Raw genomic sequence first — 23,317 nt, forward strand, 5'->3', positions numbered from 1 at the left:
TGAGCAGTGTGAGCAGGTCCTGTCGTGGATGGCAGAAAATGCATCCAGCAATCTATCGACCACCCAGAGTTCTGCGCGGTCCACTGCTGCAACTCTGAATCCTCTGGCTGCTGCTCCTCCTTCCTCCCAGCCTCCTCACTCCATTACAATGACACATTCTGAGAAGCAGGCAGACTGCCAGGAACTGTTCTCGGGCCCCTGCCAAGAATGGGCAGCAATGGTTCCGAATCCTCTCCCACCTGGAGGAGTTTGTCGTGACCGATGCCCAACCTTTGGAAAGTTCCCGGGGTCCGGGGGATGAGGCTTGGGACTTCCGGCAACTGTCTCAAGAGCTTTCAGTGGGTGGACGATGACGATGAGACACAGTTGTCTATCACTCAGGTAGTAGTAATTGGAGTAAGTCCGAGGGAGGAGCGCACAGAGGATTCGGAGGAAGAGCAGCAGGACGATAAGGTGACTGACCCCACCTGGTTTGCTACGCCTACTGAGGACAGGTCTTCAGAGGGGGAGGCAAGTGCAGCAGGAGGGCAGGTTGGAAGAGGCAGTGCGGTGGCCAGTGGTAGAGGCAGGGCCAGACCGAATAATCCACCAACTGTTTCCCAAAGCGCCCCCTCGCGCCATGCCACCCTGCAGAGGCCGAGGTGGTCAAAGGTCTGGCAGTTTTTCACTGAGAGTGCAGACGACCGACGAACAGTGGTGTGCAACCTTTGTCGCGCCAAGATCAGCCGGGGAGCCACCACCACCAGCCTCACCACCAGCATGCGCAGACATATGATGGCCAAGAACCCCACAAGGTGGGACGAAGGCCGTTCACCGCCTCCGGTTTGCATCGCTGCCTCTCCCCCTGTGCCCCAACCTGCCACTGAGATCCAACCCCCCTCTCAGGACACAGGCACTACCGTCTCCTGGCCTGCACCCACACCCTCACCTCCGCTGTCCTCGGCACCATCCACCAATGTCTCTCAGCGCACCGTCCAGCTGTCGCTAGCGCACGTGTTGGAGCGCAAGCGCAAGTACGCCGCCACGCACCCGCGCGCTCAAGCGTTAAACGTGCACATAGCCAAATTTATCAGCCTGGAGATGCTGCCGTATAGGGTTGTGGAAACGGAGGCTTTCAAAGGTATGATGGCGGCGGCGGTCCCGCGCTACTCAGTTCCCAGTCGCCACTACTTTTCCCGATGTGCCGTCCCAGCCCTGCACGACCACGTCTCCCGCAACATTGTACGCGCCCTCACCAACGCGGTTACTGGCAAGGTCCACTTAACAACGGACACGTGGACAAGCACAGGCGGGCAGGGCCACTATATCTCCCTGACGGCACATTGGGTGAATTTAGTGGAGGCTGGGACAGAGTCAGAGCCTGGGACCGCTCACGTCCTACCCACCCCCAGAATTGCGGGCCCCAGCTCGGTGGTGGTATCTGCGGCGGTGTATGCTTCCTCCACTAAACCACCCTCCTCCTCCTCCTACGCAACCCCTGTCTCGCAATCAAGATGTGTCAGCAGCAGCACGTCGCCAGCAGTCGGTGTTGCGCGGCACGGCAGCACAGCGGTGGGCAAGCGTCAGCAGGCTGTGCTGAAACTACTCAGCTTAGGAGATAAGAGGCACACGGCCCATGAACTGCTGCAGGGTCTGACAGAGCAGACCGACCGCTGGCTTGCGCCGCTGAGCCTCCAACCGGGCATGGTCGTGTGTGACAACGGCCGTAACCTGGTGGCGGCTCTGCAGCTCGGCAGCCTCACGCACGTGCCATGCCTGGCCCACGTCTTTAATTTGGTGGTTCAGCGCTTTCTGAAAAGCTACCCACGCTTGTCAGACCTGCTCGGAAAGGTGCGCCGGCTCTGCGCACATTTCCGCAAGTCCCACACGGACGCTGCCACCCTGCGCACCCTGCAACATCGGTTTAATCTGCCAGTGCACCGACTGCTGTGCGACGTGCCCACACGGTGTAACTCTACGCTCCACATGTTGGCCAGGCTCTATGAGCAGCGTAGAGCTATAGTGGAATACCAACTCCAACATGGGCGGCGCAGTGGGAGTCAGCCTCCTCAATTCTTTACAGAAGAGTGGGCCTGGTTGACAGACATCTGCCAGGTCCTTGGAAACTTTGAGGAGTCTACCCAGATGGTGAGCGGCGATGCTGCAATCATTAGCGTCACCATTCCTCTGCTATGCCTCTTGAGAAGTTCCCTGCAAAGCATAAAGGCAGACGCTTTGCGCTCGGAAACGGAGGCGGGGGAAGACAGTATGTCGCTGGATAGTCAGAGCACCCTCCTGTCTATATCTCAGCGCATTGAGGAGGAGGAGGAGGAGCATGAGGAGGATGAGGAGGAGGGGGAAGAGACAGCTTGGCCCACTGCTGAGGGTACCCATGCTGCTTGCCTGTCATCCTTTCAGTGTGTATGGCCGGAGGAGGAGGAGGAGGAGGAGGAGGAGGAGGAGGAGGATCCTGAAAGTGATCTTCCTAGTGAGGACAGCCATGTGTTGCGTACTGGTACCCTGGCACACATGGCTGACTTCATGTTAGGATGCCTTTCTCGTGACCCTCGCGTTACACGCATTCTGGCCACTACGGATTACTGGGTGTACACACTGCTCGACCCACGGTATAAGGAGAACCTTTCCACTCTCATACCCGAAGAGGAAAGGGGTTCGAGAGTGATGCTATACCACAGGACCCTGGCGGACAAACTGATGGTAAAATTCCCATCTGACAGCGCTAGTGGCCGAAGGCGCAGTTCCGAGGGCCAGGTAGCAGGGGAGGCGCAGACATCAGGGAGCATGTACAGCACAGGCAGGGGAACACTCTCTAAGGCCTTTGACAGCTTTCTGGCTCCCCAGCAAGACTGTGTCACCGCTCCCCAGTCAAGGCTGAGTCGGCGGGAGCACTGTAAAAGGATGGTGAGGGAGTACGTAGCCGATCGCACGACCGTCCTCCGTGACACCTCTGCCCCCTACAACTACTGGGTGTCGAAGCTGGACATGTGGCCTGAACTCACGCTGTATGCCCTGGAGGTGCTTGCTTGTCCTGCGGCTACCGTCTTGTCAGAGAGGGTGTTTAGTGCAGCTGGGGGAATCATCACGGATAAGTGTACCCGCCTGTCAACCGACAGTGCCGACAGGCTTACACTCATCAAGATGAACAAAGCCTGGATTTCCCCAGACTTCTCTTCTCCACCAGCGGACAGCAGCGATACCTAAACAATACGTAGGCTGCACCCGCGGATGGAAGCATCGTTCTCTATCACCATCAAAAACGGGGACCTTTTAGCTTCATCAATCTGTGTATTCTATTCTTCCTCCTCCTCCTGCTCCTCCTCTTGAAACCTCACGTAATCACGCCGAACGGGTAATTTTTCTTAGGCCCACAGGCTCAGTCATATAATTTTTGGAAACAATTTTTATACGTTTCAATGCTCGTTAAAGCGTTGAAACTTGCACCTGAACCAATTTTTATTTTAACTGGGCTGCCTCCAGGCCTAGTTACAAATTAAGCCACATTAACCAAAGCGATTAATGGGTTTCACCTGCCCTCTTGCTTGGGCATGGGCAATTTTTCTGAGGTACATTAGTACTGTTGGTACACCAATTTTTTGGGGCCCTCGCCTACAGTGTAATCCAATTAATTTTTTGCCCACCTGTATTTAATCAGACGTTAGCTCTGCTGTCCAGGGCACTGCAATGGGATATATTTTTGTACCGCCAGTGGGTTCCAGGGAGCCACCCATGCTGTGTGTCCACAGGGACTTCACATTAGGGATTTGTACCTGCCAGTGTCTATGTATTAAAAACCCCGGTCTGACTGGGGCATGCAGTGTGGGCCGAAGACCACCTGCATTTAATCGGACGTTACCTCAGCTGTGCTGGGCACTGCAATGGGATATATTTATGTACCGCCGGTGGCTTCCTGGCAACCACCCATGCTGTCGGTCCACATGGAGTTGTAACTGCATGTGTCCACTTCTAAAGAATCCCAGTCTGACTGGAAAATGCAGTATGGGCCGAAGCCCACCTGCATTTAACATGACATTACATCAGCTGTGCTGGGCACTGCAATGCGATATATTTATGTACCGCCGGTGGGTTCCAGGGAGCCACCCATGCTGTGTGTCCACAGGGACTTCACATTAGGGATTTGTACCTGCCAGTGTCTATGTATTAAAAACCCCGGTCTGACTGGGGCATGCAGTGTGGGCCGAAGACCACCTGCATTTAATCGGACGTTACCTCAGCTGTGCTGGGCACTGCAATGGGATATATTTATGTACCGCCGGTGGCTTCCTGGCACCCACCCATGCTGTCGGTCCACATGGAGTTGTAACTGCATGTGTCCACTTCTAAAGAATCCCAGTCTGACTGGAACATGCAGTATGGGCCGAAGCCCACCTGCATTTAACATGACATTACATCAGCTATGCTGGGCACTGCAATGGGATATATTTATGTACCGCCGGTGGCTTCCTGGCACCCACCCATGCTGTGGGTCCACAGGGAGTTGTAACTGCATGTGTCTACTTCTAAAGAACCCCAGTCTGACTGGGGCATGCAGTGTGGGCCGAAGCCCACCTGCATTTAACATGACATTACCTCAGCTGTGATGGGCAATGCAATGGGATATATTTATGTACCGCCGGTGGCTTCCTGGCACCTACCCATGCTGTGGGTCCACACGGAGTTGTAACTGCATGTGTCCACTTCTAAAGAACCCGTCTGACTGGGGCATGCAGTGTGGGCCGAAGCCCACCTGCATTTAACATGACATTACCTCAGCTGTGATGGGCACTGCAATGGGATACATTTATGTACAGCCGGTGGGTTCCAGGGAGCCACCCATGCTGTGGGTGCACACGGAATTCCCATTGCGGAGTTGTACCTGCCTGTGACTATTTATTAAAAAAAGCGGTCTGACTGGGGCATGCAGACACCTTGACAGAATGAATAGTGTGTGGCACATAGGTTCCCCATTGCTATGCCCACGTGTGCAGCTCCTGATGGAGGTGGCACAGGATTGGATTTCTCATTGCTTCTGTACAGCATTGTGGGCTATCGCCCTGCCCCTTTTAAAGAGGGTCGCTGCCTAGCCGTGCCAACCCTCCGCAGTGTGTGCCTGCGGTTCCTCCTCATGGCAGACGCACTTATAAATAGACATGAGGGGGGTGTGGCATGAGGGCAGCTGAAGGCTGCGCAGGGACACTTTGGTGTGCGCTGTGGACACTGGGTCGTGCGGGGGGGTTGGGCAGCATGTAACCCAGGAGAAGTGGCAGCGGAGTGTCATGCAGGCAGTGATTGTGCTTTGTTGGAGGTAGTGTGGTGCTTAGCTAAGGTATGCATTGCTAATGAGGGCTTTTCAGAAGTAAAAGTTGTTGGGAGGGGGGTGGCCCCACTCTTACCGGTATTGTGGCTTAATAGTGGGACCTGGGAACTTGAGATGCAGCCCAACATGTAGCCCCTCGCCTGCCCTATCCGTTGCTGTGTCGTTCCCATCACTTTCTTGAATTGCCCAGATTTTCACAAATGGAAACCTTAGCAAGCATCGGCGATATACAAAAATGTTCAGGTCGCCCATTGACTTCAATGGGGTTCGTTATTCGAAACGAACCCTCGAGCATCGCGAAATTTTCGTCCCGAGTAAAGAGCACCCGAGCATTTTGGTGCTCGCTCATCTCTAATGTACATACAATACTATTTTTTTATTTTTTCTATTAAAAATACATGCAATTTTCAGGCGGGTGGAAATGGCACATTTAGCAATACGGTGAAATGCGATTTCCGCGCAAATCATAATGCATTCGTAGTGAACAGCGCAATTTTACAAGCGCAAAATCGGTTTCTCAGACCGATATTAGGCTTGCCCATTAAGTGTCTACAAAAGTAAAGCTTCATTCTAAACAACAAGGGCACATAGTGACAAAGCAGCTACTTCTTGCCGGTTTATGAAGATGCATTATCAGAAATTAAAGAAATCTTCCCCGGGGACGAGTTTACGTTAAGCAGCCTATAAAAATAAAAAACTAAATAAAAACTCTGTAAGTAACGCAATTTATAAGTGACACAAATTTTGCATTCCTCTTCAACCTGAAACACAAGCAGCTCTAATTACAGATATTGAGACATAAGAGAGAAGTCCGACTGCCATCAGTCCAATTACCAGTCACACAAAAGGTCAAATGTTTTTATTCATGTGCACACGGCCCGCCAGTGAACTGGCTAATAATCAGAATGATGGCATTTATAAAGTCAATTATTCTACATTACACATTTCTGATGGGCCCAGTGACAACACGGAAAAATACCTATAAAAATGAAGAAGTGATAATAGCGGCGAATGCTTTTAAAAATGTAAACACTGCGGGACAAAGGGAGTAATTTTAATGAGACGAGCCCAGACAGCTGTATTATAAAGCAGCGAGGCGGAAAGAAATTTTAACATTTCTAAACAAAAAAAAAATTCTTATAGTAAAATTTTCAGTGAATGTTGGAATGTTGGAGGTGGGGGGGGGGAGTTTCTCTTTAAACAAAAGTTAACAGTAGAGTATAGGTTTACTGTAATATATTCGCTTACAAGGGTTTTTTCAAGTTATTTCTTTTATATAGTTTTGGACTCCCCAGTCGGCAGTCCCGACGGGTGATGTGACCCAGCTAGCAGGCCTGCTTACGTCCAGTAAACCGGCCAGGTTGGCTTCTAATGTAGAAGCCCTGAGGTAGGTTTACAGGTCGTGACTGATGACATTCCTGTCAGCCTCCTAATGGCTACAGGGGTCACGTGGGTAATCATCCCATGTGACTGATGTAAACCTGATGAGGATTGGAGTGGTGGCAAGCAGTGGCAGGGAAACTGCGTGTAGCAGGTGGTAAGTGTATGTTCTTCCTTCCCTCACTGCCAGCAACGTTAAAATTATCAGAAAACCCCTTTAAGAGTTTATCCTCCTAAAATAAAGCTGTATGTGAAAAAAAAGCAGAGGGAGTCCCTCGTCTGTGACCCTCTTTATGATCCAGGGCAATGAGCCACAATACTACATGTCCACCTGCAGCTCTTGCTGAAATATTTGGCTTGGTGCAACTTCCTTCAGCATGAAAATGTCGTAATCAGGGGTCTCAGCAGCTGCAATTGTGGATCAGCTGGTACGCAAGGAGTTATCTATAGTCTATAAGAAAGGCGCTTAAATGGGGTTTCCAAGGGGGAAAAAAAATCTATGGGCTGAGAAAAGTCCAAAATTAAAAATAAGGAATACTCACCGGCTAAATGGTCACCCAACCCAGTGCAGCCATTGCAGTCCTGGAAGCAGCCACAGCAGTCATGTGCCATTTATTGTTCACATGACCGCTGCAGCCAATCACTGGCCTCAACGGTCATGTGCCATTCACAACAGTATTACCATTGAAGCTAGTAACATAGTATGTAAGGCTGAAAAAAAAAAACATGTGTCCATCTAGTTCAGCCTATTATCCTGCAATGTTGATCCAGAGGAGAGCAAAAAAAAAAAAACAGCCACGAGGGCTGTAGTGGTCACATGACAATACCACATGACCACTGCAGATGCTTCTGAGACTGGACCAGGGAACCATTTAATCAGTTATTGCTGCTTATTTTACCCCATTTCCTGCCAGTATAATTTTTTTGGTGTCAAAAAACCCACTAAAGGGACTTATGGGCTCCATCGGAGCTAACACGCTAAGTCCAGCTTCTATGCCCAGTTCTCCTACTGTGCACTGTAAAATCTGCTTCTGAATGCATCCAACAGACTACCTGTGCATGAGCATAGAATAAGAGAAGTACGATAATGGAACAGAGCAAGAAAACATCCAAGAAGGAACAACAATGCATTCAACATAAGACTTCATACCGAGAGATCAATGGAAATTAACAGCAATGATACAACAATGGCACACTGGCATGAAGCCTGCATGACAAAGCTGTACGATATGCACGTACTGCTGTACAACCTTCAACAGTCTTCATGTGTATGAAGATATTCTCCCTAAGCAGCAATGCATCTAGGAGAGAATACCTCCATACATATGGCATCCGAAGGAGCATGCCAGCATTTTTCTGTTACGTTTGTACAAAATTGGAGACAGACAAGGGCTCATGCACCTCTATGGAATTCCTACTATGCCTCTGTACAAAATTCAGTAATATGGCCATCAAGTTCTAAGGATGTCACACAACGCAACTAAGCTGATCATCCAGTGGCAATTGCAAACTGAAGAAGACAATTCCAGCCCAGAGGACCCCTTCCAATTGTGAAATGGCCAAAAATAAACAATCCTGAAGGACTAGTTTTCCCAACTTTAGGTTTACATACACATTAGTGAAAAGTTGGCTGAACTCACCAGCAGAGATGGCAGCCCTCTCTCACATGTTGGGGAAATGGGGATCGATCATGTTTTATTTTAGCATGCCTGATCCTCCATGGGAGATAAGTCACTACAAGAAGCATCTAACAGAGGCTTAAAGTGGGCAAATTCTTGTTTGACTGACAGTTACTATCAGAGGCGTAACTTGAAGCTTCTGGGCCCCAATGCAAAACCTGGAATGGGGCCCCCAACTATAATGCTTTATTCATAGTACTGGGCTCCCTATATGGAGAAGAGAGGCCTTAAAGGGGTTGTCTCGCGAAAGCAAGTGGGGTTAAGCACTTCTGTATGGCCATATTAATGCACTTTGTAATATACATCGTGCATTAAATATGAGCCATACAGAAGTTATTCACTTACCTTCCCTGCGCTGGCGTCCCCGTCTCCATGGTGCCGTCTAATTTCAGCATCTAATCGCCCGATTAGACGCGCTTGCGCAGATGGGTCTTCTGCCTTCGGCTCGGTCTGGCACGATTGGCGTTCTGGCTCCGCCCCCTTCGACGCGTCATCGCGTAGCTCCGCCCCGTCACCTGTGCCGATTCCAGCCAATCAGGAGGCTGGAATCGGCACACGTGGCAGGGCGGAGCTACGCGATGACGCTTAGAAGGGGCGGAGCCAGAACGCCGCTGCTGCCGGACAGACCTGAAGGCAGAAGACCCTTCTGCGCAAGCGCGTCTAATTGGGCGATTAGACGCTGAAGTTAGACGGAGCCATGGAGACGGTGACGCCAGCGCAGGGAAGGTAAGTGAATAACTTCTGTATGGCTCATATTTAATGCACGATGTATATTACAAAGTGCATTAATATGGCCATACAGAAGTGCTTAACCCCACTTGCTTTCGCGAGACAACCCCTTTAAGGGCCCCCTAAGGGTCCTGAGCCCTGGTGCAACCGCATCCCCTGCACCCTCTATAGTTACGCCCCTGGTTACTATATTCCTTCCGATTTCCCCATACACATAAAGCTGCTTAGTTAGGCCAATCGTGTATGTCTTCTCAATGGAGAGAGGAGAACAAGCGTCTGTTTATCTCCCTTAAGAGCAAAGGATTGGACATGTTGAAATTCATCATGCCTGATCCTCCCTATTCCACTCCGATATCTGAAAATCTTGGCCAATCCTTTTTCCTTAGTCATGTGATTTCAATTCTGACCAGCCCAGATCTGTTAGAGTTATTATGTCTGAAACTAGTCAATTTCTCAGTCTGTGTGATGCCCTTACATGAATGCTACCACAGAAACCCCCTAGAGGGGAACATAAGCACTCCTATCAAATTATTAATGATCACACATATCCTTTCACATGGTTATAATAGAGGAGATCACAGCTCATCCTTCTGACTATATACTTATATCTATAGCTTATTTAGGTGAATATAGAAGGTAATGACAAATAAACTGCCCCTATAATAGTAAAGCCTCAGCTAATGCTGTGCTGATGCATCATGGGATAAATGTGAAACAGAGTAAAAAAAATCTCTGCCTCAAGATGGATATGCATCAGACAGGGGGCTGCACTGCATGGAAGTGGCTGCAATACACAGAAGAGACCTCTAGAGTCTGACGGGTAATTAGGTAAGGGGTGCAGGGATGGAAAAATGTGTTTTCACCAGAAAGGCCCTTCAAGTTCTGACTGGTGGTGCATCAGCTGTTGTCTAGAGGTACAACATGCATGACTATCACCAATTTTAAGTTTCTATTAAAATACCCAATTTAGCATGAGCTAGCAGTAAGAAAAATGGAAAAAAATTGACAAATCCTTGTTTTGTTCTCCATCCCCCTTCCATGATACCAGCAGTGTGATCGCATCGTCCCGAAGGCCCTCAATCTTGTACCTATATACACAAGTAGTAGAATTTTCATGTCTCAGTGGGAAATCTCCATCACATTATTCTCTCAAATCAGCAGAAAAAAAATCTTCATTTTTGGGAACATAAATTGATTTAAATTGGGAAAATTTTATTTTTTGCACATTTCTTCTTTACGAGTGCCAGTATCTCCTACGTACAACCATAGGAGGAGATTAGTAAAAGCAAAGCAAAAAGCCAGAATTTGTACGCATGAGATATTGATTTTTGGAGGTCTGAGATATAAGGAGGCACGGCATCTACCAGCAATGGATGAGAAGAAGACCGAAGCAGATAAAAAGCACAAATAACAGAACTGCACTTTTTTGTATTTTAAGGTGCCATTAAATTTACAGATTACAGATTTCCCTCTTTTGGTTGAAAGTAGTGTTTTTGTGTCAGCCAGCAAACATGGGCGTTTTGTATGACAATCCGTGGTGTAGAGTCAACACAAGTGGTGCAATTCTGATAACCATATTCTATTCCACAAGTATTATATATATTATATTCTATTATTCTATAAACTGGTTCTTTATGGTGGTAATTAGCTAAATACAATGTACTACTGTTCTTATAGGACTTTGTAATGGCCTGTACTCAGGATAGGTCATTAATAGTTGATCATCAGGACTCTGCTGCTCAGAATCCCCACCAAGCCCGTCATCAGTGTAGACAGCGTTGTCAACTTGTACTACAGCCACAGCTCCATTGAATTCAATGGGAGGTGTATGCAGTACCAAATTAGTCCACTGCACTTTGGACAGCGCTATCTGCTTCCAGCGCTGTCCGCACTGACAACGGGCCTGGCAATTAGCAGGAATCCTGAGCAGCAGACCTCCACCGATCAACTACTGATGACCTAGTCAGAGTTGGTCATCAATACTAAAAATCTCGGACAACCCCTTTAAGGTGACTTATGGTTGAATTACTGCAAAGCAACTACAATGTTTTTCTAAGGGAAATAAGACTACAGGAGACCTTGCTGCTGCAGCATAAAGTCTAAAATAGTCGTATTTTTGACAATAGTTGAAGGGTTGTCCACAATCTAGTTTCCCCTATATAGATAAAACTGGGCGTATGTATGCCCAGACTAAAAATAATGGTGAAGCTCCAAATTAGGCCTGCATTATTGGTTATAACACTACGAGTGACATGCTATTATTTTTAGAGTTGCCTAGAATAATCGAATCTAGGTAGCACAATTCAAAAACACACTGAAAGAAATACATAGAAAGACAGGAAGGACCTCCTGGATTGCTTCCTAAAACCTGGTTGTAATTAGCCAAGATCTAATGTACAAATCCTCGTGTGGTGCAGAGTGTTAGGGCAGCAGAAATGTGGTCCTAAGCTCTCGCTCACGACCTGAAGGTTGCGAGTTTAATCCCCGCTGACTCAAAGTTGACCCAGCCTTCCATCCTTCTGAGGTCGAGAAATTGAGTACCCAGCATGCTGTGGGGTAAAAGATGACTGGGGAAGGCAATGGCATACCTCCCTGCAAGAACAGTCTGCCAACGTTACAATGTCATGCCACCCAATGAGTCAGTCATGACTCGGTGCTTGCCCCAGGGGACTTTACCTTACCAATGTACAAATACAGCCATTTTTGAAGTCAAGAATCGAAGCTGGACTCCTTGCAGATGGTTGGTCAAGTTTGAACCCAGCAACAGTGCTAACCACCGAGCTACTGTGCTGCCATTGCTCTCCTGCCCCAATTGGTCCTACTTATGAAGGGAGTGATTTGGTTAAACGGGTTATCTCACTCTAGCTAGTGATGGCCTTCCCCTAAGGAGAGGTCAGCAATAACAGATTGTCAAGGGTCCACTGCCCGGAACCCCTAGCCATTTCCTTGGGTCGATGTCTCTTCGTATGTTGCCAGAATCAGATAGCCATGTACATTGAATCTAGGTCATCAATAGCCAGAAGTGGGGCAACTCGTTTAACATATTTTTCAGCAGTTTAATGGGGTTGTCTCGTCAAGATTGCCCCTTCTCTCAACTCTTAAGGAACCACCACCCCGGCCAGTGATCAGTTATTACCAGGTAAGCCACAGCCGACCATACAATGATGGTATTACATGCTAACCAAGCAATACGAGGATGGGATAGGTCCATCAAGGCAGCTCTTACTTAGCTTTCTCTGTCATACAATTGGGGACCCTCTTAGATGACATTCATATGCAACTCAAGAGAAGATAAGTTGTTTTGAGCGTGGCTTCAAGAAGCTTTTTAAGAATCATTGAACGGGACGCCATATTTTTCTCAGACAATGAAGTGGTTCGGGCACAACTGTGGATTAATCTTTTTTACTAAAGCAAATAGGGTTTTCTAAGGAGAGGCTCCCATTTGGAATGCTCTTAGATCAAATCCATATTTGTTGTCGCTGTTTACCAAGATTATAAAGGTACTGTTTTAAATGCGAGGATTACACAAGATCAAACATTCGAATACCAACGTCTCCTCGTAATCTCTTGTCAAATATCTCCATACAATAACAGCAGCAAGACTGTAAAAAGGCAGACAGCCTCTACAAGGGATCTGCACAGGAAATTACTGGTTTACCTAAAGGGAACTTAAAACTTCTATTCAGGAGGATATAATGAGAAACCGAAATGTTAATGCATGTTGGAAAGAGCAATGTAATAAATGTAGCTTCTTTTTTTTCTGCGTTCACTTTGATTCAGTGCACTGTAGGAAAAAAAAGTTCCTGTTGCTGTTGGGAAACCATCAACAAGCAGGCTAACTGCTGTTGATGGATCTTATTACTCTGAGGGCCCATTCACATGGGCATATGCGAATTGCGCCTGTAAATCTTGGGGGCAACTCGCCTGGACAGCACACAGTGCTCCGTCTGCGCGCCATCCGATACCCGCGGGCAGTGGACAATGAATTCTAGTTTGTGATACCATGCTGTGATTTCTTTCAGACACACCGTCGGTCCGTCTGAAAAAACACATATGTGAATCGCCTAACTGGCTATAATGATGTGTTGTCTGTGAAATACACAGATGGAAAATACACCATTGTGAATGGACCCTTGTATGTCTCTACTTAGTACCTTAAGAGCACAAGGGGTACTTAAGGTGTATTGTCCTTAATGAGCTGGAGATCAGATTGATTCATTAATAATGTTAATGGGGTTTTCTGAGACTGTGCTATTAGGATAAGTCATCAGTAGTTGATCGGCAGCCACTCTGGATCCCCACCAATCAGCTGTTTGAAGTTACAGTGGCACCTTATAAAGCAAGTGCCGCTATCACTTTAGTTGACCCCGGGCACAGCAACGTACATCATAGAGCAGCTGCGCCTGGTATTGCAGCTCAGTTCCATTCAGGTGAATGGGACTAAGTGCTAACAGGCCATATGACCAATGCATGTGATGTCACATGCCCGAGAAGAGGTGTGAACCCGCAGCCTCTTCAATCAACTGATTGGCAGGGGTCCCGAATGGCGGACTCCGGATGATCAACCAGTGATAGCCTATTCTGGGGATAGATCATCAATAGTTCAGTCCCAAAAACCCTCCTTTAAAAAGGAGAATTTGGCAAAGCATTGAGCAAACTATGAATCCTCTAGGCTAGGATTTAAAAGGGTTATCTCACTACAACAACCTCTTTTTAAATGAAGCTAGGCTGGAACAGCAGAATGTGGGACCGGCAACAGATTTAGTAATGTACAGACGACTGTAATACATGGCCTGGACAAGTCTGCTGGAGATGAAGGAGTTTCACAGAGGCAGTCAAGGTCCAATTACTAAATTCACCACTGACTCTTTTGGACCGGCAGACTAATAAGCTTAAAATTAAATTTTAATTTTAAGCTTATTAGTCTGCCGGTCCAAAAGAGTCAGTGCTGGAGATGAAGCAGCTCTTTGTTATCAGCTCTTCACTTTGGCTAATATAGGGGTATCCCAAGCAGGGACCTCCTTCTTACCATTGTGATTGACTTTGAAGAAGTTGGCCCATGAAAAAAAATAATCACCCATCCAAAATAACCACCATGTTTGGCTATTTCCATTAGTTCCATAGACATTAAATACAGTATAATGCATGTGAGTGACCACCACTCCACTTCTCCAGAAAGTGGGCTTGGGATTCCCACCAATTGGTAGGGGGTTCTAGTGGTCTTGTGGACTGATTGTAAATGTTTTTCATAGGCCATTGGCTTGAATCTGCTTGTCAACCTGGCAGCAACTGTTTGTGCTGGAGTCAGTAGGAGAGAAAAACAAAATCTAGCAGAGTCAGCAACCAAGTCACCGGTTAACCCTTTACAATCCAAGTCAGATAACCCAATCTATAGTGAACGATGTACATGGAGTCTGTGATTTCAATTATATCACCGTAAGGAGAATGATGTTACTGCTGTTGAGCTAAAGAACTAGCAAAATAAAGTTAGAATTGTTTTAATCTAAAGTCTGCTTCCTGAAGTGCCTCCCACCACCTACAACTACTGCACTGAGGAACCACACAACACTAGAAGAGAGCCAGGACTACTACCCACCCCTGTTATTGCTTAGTTCTTCCATTCTTGTATTTATTATTTTTGTTTGGAATGGGTCCCTACCCATATACGGACTGGTGTCATGACAAACTAACATCTTCCCTTACCCGACTCCGTGGGTAGCAAGCCATAACAGCCGCCTATTTTGTTATTTTTATTATTTTATTTATTGTATTTACCACTGGCTGTAGCTCAGCCCAGTACACCACTATTTTTATCATCTGTCAGGAGGAGCAGTAGAGCCCCGTGACTGCCATCTTATTGTTACCCCACTGCTTAAACACCTCCTAGGTCTGGGTCGCTGCACATGCTGCCCAACAAAATTGATAATCTGTCTGGGTAATGAGAGGCCTTGCATGGTCTATCAGAAAGATAAACTCTTTGTAGTCACTCTTTGTTCTGGCTAACAGGGTCTTCTACTAACTCAAAATTCCCTATTAAAATATTTAAACCAAACAAGGCCTTAAAAGGGTTGTCCAGTTTGTAAACTAGTTATGGCCCATCCTCAGAACAGGTCATCAACAGTACATTGCAGGGGGTCTATCACCTGGGACTCCCTCTGAACAAATGCTCACCAGCCCAGCGTGTTTGTGCATTGAGCTGATTTTACAAGAAGCAGACAGCTCCATTCTTACTTTAGTGGCCAGGCTTGGTATTGCAAGCCAAGTTTCCATTCCTTTCAATGGCCTGCAATACTAAGACTGGCCACTGAAGTAAAAATAGAGCTTTCCGTTTCCTGCATAAATCAGCTCAATGCACCAGTCTAGGGATGACAGACCCCATTCGATCTACTTCTACTATTGATGACCTTTCCTGAAGACTGGTCATCAATAATTTACAACTGGACAACCAATTTTCTCAATATTCGCTGTACTATCTGTATATATTTTTACTATAGATATTATTGAAGAATTATTACAGCCTTGGGATTGGTGACTTTACAGGTTATAGGCATTCGATTTGTCTTTTGTTGTCCTGAATAGAGAAATGTATAAAGGTTACACTGACGGGATGTGGAAGATGACGAGTATGTTGTCATGACAAAACCCTCTCTACAATGCCAACTTCTTGTTCAAGTCATACAATACTATTGTCGCTGCCAATTACTCAGGCGCAGAATGTCACTTATTTTCTTTTACATAGTTTGGATATGTGATGTCAAGTGCTGATATGGGAAAATAGCAAATCTGGTTGTTCTTACCCTTCCTTGGCCCCAGAGCTGTAGACCCGTTGTTCTCAGGTTTCCGTTGACAGTAGAAGTCAAGTGACCACTGCCAATCAGAAACCGGTACCACAGCATAACGTTCAGAACTCCTGACATCATGGCCCCCAGGATGTGAGTGCTGATGTGACATGTGACTGCTACGGAGATAGCAGTGACAACCTATAGCCAGTTCTATACCCTCGTTCCAATGATTCATTGATCTGCCCTACATATTTCTCACATGCATAATATACGGTGCCAATTGATTTTCATTGAACCACTCAAACTGTTTTTTTGATTTTTTTTTTTTGTTTAAGTAGCATGTCCTATTTTGGCACTTAATACCCACCAATGCAGGCAATGGGGATTTAACATACGCAGCAAATATGCATATCCAGACGTATTAGCAGTGTACTGCGTATTTTATGCACGTGAAAAATACCCGCGTAATAAGTGGGGCAGATATGCTGGTGTGAGTGAGCCTAAGACTCTGTTCACATCGGTGCCTTTATCTTCCATCGTTCTGCTCTGCCAGAAATAGGAGCCGTACAATGAAAAGCAAGGAAGTGAGGGGGGGGAAAAGACGCCCGATGGACCATAGTAGAGTTTGTTGGCATCGTACCGGATAGAAAGAACTGTACTATTTTGTCCAGGATTTTGGACCAGATCTGCAATAAAGGCAAACAAAGCCTCCAACACAAATGTGAACACTACTGTATTTAATATGTGTGACTCATGTGGTCACTCAGGGCTCCGGTCACCAGCTTGTAGGCTTGGATGATTACCCCCTTAGGTTCACCTCGCCAGATGATTGTCGCTGTGCAGCATCATCTTGTGGAGTTACATGAATCATCCTCCTCCTGGCTCTGTCTTCTTCCCTCTGATGTTTTAAGGCACTACTGTCACTTGCTTGCTTCTGGGGCTGCATTTATATCAGCAGCTTGGTTCTGCAACTGCATTTGTATCAGCAGCTCGCTTCTGGGGCTGCATTTATGTCAGCTGCTTGCTTCTGGGGCTGCATTTATGGCAGCAGCTTGCTTCTGCGGCTGCATTTATGTCAGCAGCTTGCTTCTGCGGCTGCATTTATGTCAGCAGCTCGCTTCTGGGGCTGCACTTATATTAGCAGCTTGCTTCTGGGGCTGCGTTTATGTCAGTAGCTTGCTTCTGGGGCTGCATTATGTCAGCAGCTTGCTTCTGGGGCTGCATTTATGTCAGCAGCTCGCTTCTGGGGCTGCACTTACGCCAGCAGCTCGCTTCTGGGGCTGCATTTACGGCAGCAACTCGCTTCTGGGGCTGCATTTACGGCAGCAGCTCGCTTCTGGGGCTGCATTTACGGCAGCAGCTCGCTTCTGGGGCTGCCCTTATGCTAGCAGCTCGCTTCTGGGGCTGCATTTACGGCAGCAGCTCGCTTCTGGGGCTGCATTTACGGCAGCAGCTTGCTTCTGGGGCTGCATTTACGGCAGCAGCTCGCTTCTGGGGCTGCATTTACGGCAGCAGCTCGCTTCTGGGGCTGCATTTACGGCAGCAGCTCGCTTCTGGGGCCGCATTTATGCAGAATACCGGAAGACTGCAATCAGTGCAACATATATAATTGTTCTTATGGTGCCAAAAAATAAACTCCACACAGGGTGCCGTCTAACCTACAGTCAGCAGTGTATTTAGCTCACAGAGCATTGTCTACACTGGATACATCGGCAGCCACTTCCTAACTGGCAGCAGAACTAGGTGTGTGCGGGTTTACCACCTCTGAATCTAGACGACTGCTTTCATTCACTGACAACAAACTAATATCTTGAAAACGATGAGGAATTGAAGCACGAAGTATATTAGAAAGCCGTAGAGCTCTCCATTATACGGGATATTTACACAAAAGCGGAAAAGCCCATTTAATATTAAACCGGCACTACAAACAGGCAATGAAGCCATTTATCACCGAGTCTGACGGAGTCACAGCGTCTGATGGTTAATCTTCAACAACTGGCCATTCTAGGGCAGATGGTAAAACGCTGGTCAGTTACTTTATGATTTTACAACCCAGGCCATGCGGCCGTCCATATGTTACACAACCCGTCCAGATGAGGTGCAGCAGCCCAACATATCAATGAACTGGTTAAACCATACTGCATACAGGGGTTAAACGAGGACACTGCCATAGCGCCGAATTCCACAATCGCAGGCAGATTCTCTATCCTGAAGCACTGAGGCTTGTGATTTATATTATTATATAATGCAGACGCACCAGAGAGGAGTTTGTCATCTGGCACAACTCCTGTTATCAAAGGGCTAAGGCTCTACTCACACGGGTGAGAGTGATATCAGTCCGGACTAATAACGCACTTATAAACTTGGAATTTTGGATGTGAGTCTGATACGTTTTTGCGTAACAAAACGCATCAACTTGCATCCACGTACTGCGATTTTTACATAAAGATCGCCGGCGCTTCCAATAGATTCCAATGTTAAACCGTCTGTAAATCGCTTGGCGAGTGCGATGCAATTTAAAAAAAGATCCTATAGGAAATAACGTGAATTCCTTACGAGGAATCGGCCCAAAATAGGCTTCGTAGCGATTTTTCAATCGATGCTGCGAGAGTGAAAAGTCACTCATGTGAATTGGAAATCAATGTGTTATTAAGACGCACGAGTTGTATGTCCGCGTTGCATCTCTCCATTTTCTAATTCCGCGTTTTTATTTTCTTGCGGAAAAAAAAATAAAAATTTAATAAAGGAAGTAGGCCCAATTTCTTTTGTAGCAATGATGAGTGAAAAACAAAGTTCACATAGCCTGTTTCCCTGAAAATAAGACATACCCTGAAAATAAGACATAGCATGATTTTTCCAGAATTTTTTGAGGATGCAAAATGATTTTTCAGGCTTTTTGAGGATGCTTGAAATATAAGCCCTACTCCAAAATTAAGCCCTGCTAACAGTTAATTAAAAAAGTCAATTTAAATAGTGTCCAGGCAGCTATACATGTAAAAAAGTTATACCTTTTGGAACAAAAATTAATATAAGACACTGTCTTATTTCGGTAGATTTCGTCCACATGCAGTCAGTTTCTTTTGCGCACCCTGTTCCGTGAATGACTGACCGTTGTCTGAGAGGTTGGACCACAATAGGATACACTGTAATTTTTTTTTTTTTTTTCATTTATTTATTTTTTTACAGTCCATGTAATAATAAAGTCGGTGTAGCCCTGTGATTGACGGCCCGATATCACTCTTGCCAGTGTAGAGGGGCCCTTGGGCTGTATTTAAACAGATATATACACAAACAAGTTTCCCTAATTAAACAAAGTTTGTACACACATATAATAATAATACTTAAAAATTTATTTGTGTTTGGAAAGCTTGTTTAATCAGGAAAACACACACACGTGTATATATATATTTACACACACACAGTTTTCTACACAAATATAAATATATTCTTTACTATATATGTAATAAATAAACACATTATATTTATTATTTTATATATATTAAAACCTGTTTAATCCGGGCCTATGTACGATAGCAGGGAGTGAAGAACAGAGAGCACACAGAGCTCGGAGCAAGTATTCAATCACATGCCTGTCTGCACAGTAGTCCTTTGATTACTAATTTCTTGTGATGCTCAATGCCAACGACCCTTTAACCCCTCCATGTCTGGCTAGTCAGCAGATCATTACCTTCAAGTATAACAAAAAAAAACTACTTAAAAAAAGTTGCAAAAAAAATTCTATCAGATGAGAGAACCAATCTACACAGATGGGAAGCCAAGGCAGCACTCGGATTACGGTAGATCAGTAATATTGGCAGCAGTCATCTCTTTTATATGATCGTTTCATAATCCAGAATGTTTGATAATCTGGTATTTGACCGGTCCCGTTAATCTGGATTAAAAGGATTTATACTGGATCTATTATTGCCGATATCTGGGATTACTGATTAAAGCCTCACGTATAATATAATGTGTAAGGACCCATAGGCTCTGTGTACCAGTGTATGCCGCCTTTGTTCCGAGCCATATTCTATATAGCGCCATTATATGGCATTCATGATTATCTTTCATGCCGATGCTCATGGTAACTGTTAAAAATATCTATACACATCGGTGTAAATTTGGAAGGATATGGGGTACAGTTTGGGATTCGGTTTTCTATGGGCACTGTATTTAGGATCCATACCCCACAAACCCCGACTAATCGCCATATGAACGAGGCCTAATTCATTCATTTTAATAATGCTTATATTTACCTACAATGTCTTTGTTACTGCCGATCATCAGGGTTGCCAACCATCCAGAAATTCCTGTACAGTCTGTAAAAATAGGGCGTCCGTGAAAAAAAAAAAATAGATGCGTCCGTAAATTTATCGCGGCTGTTGATAACTGAGCAGGTCGTTTTAATTATCAGCATTTTACAGCCGACCGTAAATGCTGGTAACGAGTTCATATCAGTGTCTGATCTATAAACATGTATCACTTAGAATCTCTAGCATTCACTACGGTTTTCCAGAATGTCCGTAAAAACGTTGGCTGCCCGTGATTTTTTGATAAGGGGTCCAAAAAAAAATAAAAAAATTCCGGCTGCCAGAAATTGATTTGTTACACTTCATAAAGCGACATTCTGCCACAATGTTTGCATCGGCTCTCTGCACTGTTTATATCATTTCCAGAGAGGATTTCATGAATGTCTTCAATACTAACAACTTGTAACAATCATCGGCTATTTATAAATATGCAACAAATATGGTTACATTTCATATTGCCACTTTTAGGAAGGCTCTAGGCCATGCATTAGAATATAGTGTCCCAAAGCATAGATTTTCCAGCTTTTTCCCCATATGAAAATTGATATTCTCTGACATGACAAGGATTGTATTATATTTGATGCTTACTACTTTTAAAGTGCTCACTAGTAATTTAATCATGATTATATCTACATTTTTTGTAAACTTTTATACCAGCCATTTAATGGATTCTGATTATTGAACTCTATATATATATATATATATATATATATATATATATATATATATATATATATATATATATATATATATATATATATATTTATTTATATTATATATTTTTATTTTATTTTTTTTTTCTATTTTTTTTATGTACCTTCTCTCAAATGTTGCCATTTTTACCTGAATCATGTCCCACTTTCCCCCTATTACTTCCTATCCTATTATGTTTTTATACAATATCATGTAGTATATCCCCACCAAGTACCGAGGAAAAGGTTCCTATACCTTGACACACGTTTACAAGTTGGTTCTTATCAATAAACTATGGCTAAAACATACTTGACAGTCATCTTTGTCTGAAGGCTGCGCCATATTCACCCCTCCCAAAAAGTTTCTTTTTCCTTCTTGTCTGCGGCTGCCAAGCCTGGTGATTAGGACTATATGTATAATATTAGTACATACTATAAAAAGCATACGAGGTAATACGTGGGCGACATAATAAATGGAGCACCTGACAATGTTGTATTTGAAACAGAAAATGTAAAATCTAAGAAAAATCATGGAATACAATGAATTTTTTGCTGCTAATTCTTCATAGCGGGAAATCCACAATGGAGATGAACACAATCAGGAAGGTTAATGCAATGCAACTATAAGCCAGAGCTTCACAAATGCAAAGCTGTATATACCGTAGATAGCAATGCCATGCAAACACACTGATGTAGCAGAGCCGAGCAAATTGTAGAGTTGGGCCAAATCACAAACTCCGTTCAGCTATAGATATAACAGGCTGAACTAGATGGACATTGTCTTCCTTCGGCCTTACATACTATGTTACTATGAATAGGAACAGCAAAGTTTAACTCTTTGAGCAAAAACAATGTCTGCAGTCCTATCAAAACTCACAAAGATCACATCTGGGGTGATGTCAAACTTTTTTTTTTTTTTTAAATCACAGTTTTTGATGCAATTTTTTTTTTGGAGTCCAAGTCAGAATAGGATCCAGTAGGAAGAATTATGAGTTTTTCCTTTATGTCTCATTCCCTATGAATCCACTTCTGGTTTTGGCTTCAAAAACATCCACAAAAACCTACCCATATGGGCCAAATAAATAAACTCTATTATTTCTGCTCCTCCAGGTCGCTTTCAGATGAGAGTATTTGACCTCCATATTTTGCCTGTGTTTTAATATAGAGCTAATGCATAATCTATATGTATCTATTCACATGACCTATTTTTACCTCCGTATTGCTATTTTCTGTTGGGCAAATACGGATCAGTAGAGAATAAAATATATAGGGAGGCAAATACTGCTGAAACACGTTTGTAATGTCATCTATAACCTGTCCATATTATGGATCCATATTACAAACAGGTTACAAGCCGCTCGTCTGAAACCGGCCAAATGCTGTACCTCCTGACAACTGACCATCTACATTTCATCTAATCCCAGATATTATCTCCAGACCCGAAGCCACAGTACTTAACTCTTTCAGTTCTAGATTTTATAATACATATTGGAAGAAATTCTATTATATACATACATATTTATACATATTAAGTTACATTATATATATATATATATATATATATATATATATATATATATATATATACCGGTATATATATATATATAATTCGCATCGCTTAGTTTTATTTTTCCAATTTTAACAAAAATCCACACTTATTCTTCCCCAAAATGTATCCAACAAGACACTGTCCCTTGCAAAAAAAAGAAGCACTGCAACCCCCCCCCCCCCCAAAAAAAAAAGTGTCCTATCAGCAGCTGCTTTTCTTAATTTTCCTCTCAATGACCGTTTTCTATAAGACAACACCTGCTTTCTTCCGCAGCCCGGCTCACAGCGATGCTCATTTACAACTAGATTCTTGCTGCGGTGAGAAATGACACAATTATTCCATCCTGGGAGGTAAATACCTATGTGAAATACACAAATGCAAGGTTCTTATAAGCCGCCGAAGTAACCAGACAGATGTTAATGAATGGAGCAGAGAAAGAGAAACCTCATAATAACGATGAAAAGTGCAAAACACGGCACTGTATGTAAACATCCTGTTACGACGACACAAAACAAACTACACAGCACAAAAGTTTAGAACAAGGCCTCGGCTTCCGTACATTACAGATAAAGCACAAATTACAGTTAGATACACACTTATTGGGGTATCAGAATGGGTTTATATTGCATGGGACTGTCAGTAAAGCTACTATGCAATAGTATCAAAAAGGACAATGACAAATTCAGCTCTCCGGCTGTACTGTACATCGGCTGTAGGTAACAAGCCTCAGAAATCACACTGAAGTCTAGACAGCAAACTAATAGACTGTAGGCAATTCTATAGCAAACTTTATCTATCTACCTGGTGGCCACTGACAGATATTTCTAGTTGTCAATGTTTCTATTTGGATATAAAACAATAGATGGAGATGAATGTTTTAGA

The 23,317-nt window shown here is 44.6% G+C and overlaps 1 protein-coding gene across 2 annotated transcripts in view; it reads right to left on the reverse strand.

Annotated features, from left to right (window-relative positions):
• The window catches only part of MPPED2 (metallophosphoesterase domain containing 2), a 170,643-nt gene that overhangs the window by 134,000 nt on the left and 13,326 nt on the right, over positions 1-23,317 (reverse strand). The window lies entirely within an intron of this gene.

The sequence above is a fragment of the Eleutherodactylus coqui genome, chromosome 11, assembly GCF_035609145.1.
Source record: "Eleutherodactylus coqui strain aEleCoq1 chromosome 11, aEleCoq1.hap1, whole genome shotgun sequence".
Taxonomy (NCBI): Eukaryota; Metazoa; Chordata; class Amphibia; order Anura; family Eleutherodactylidae; genus Eleutherodactylus; species Eleutherodactylus coqui.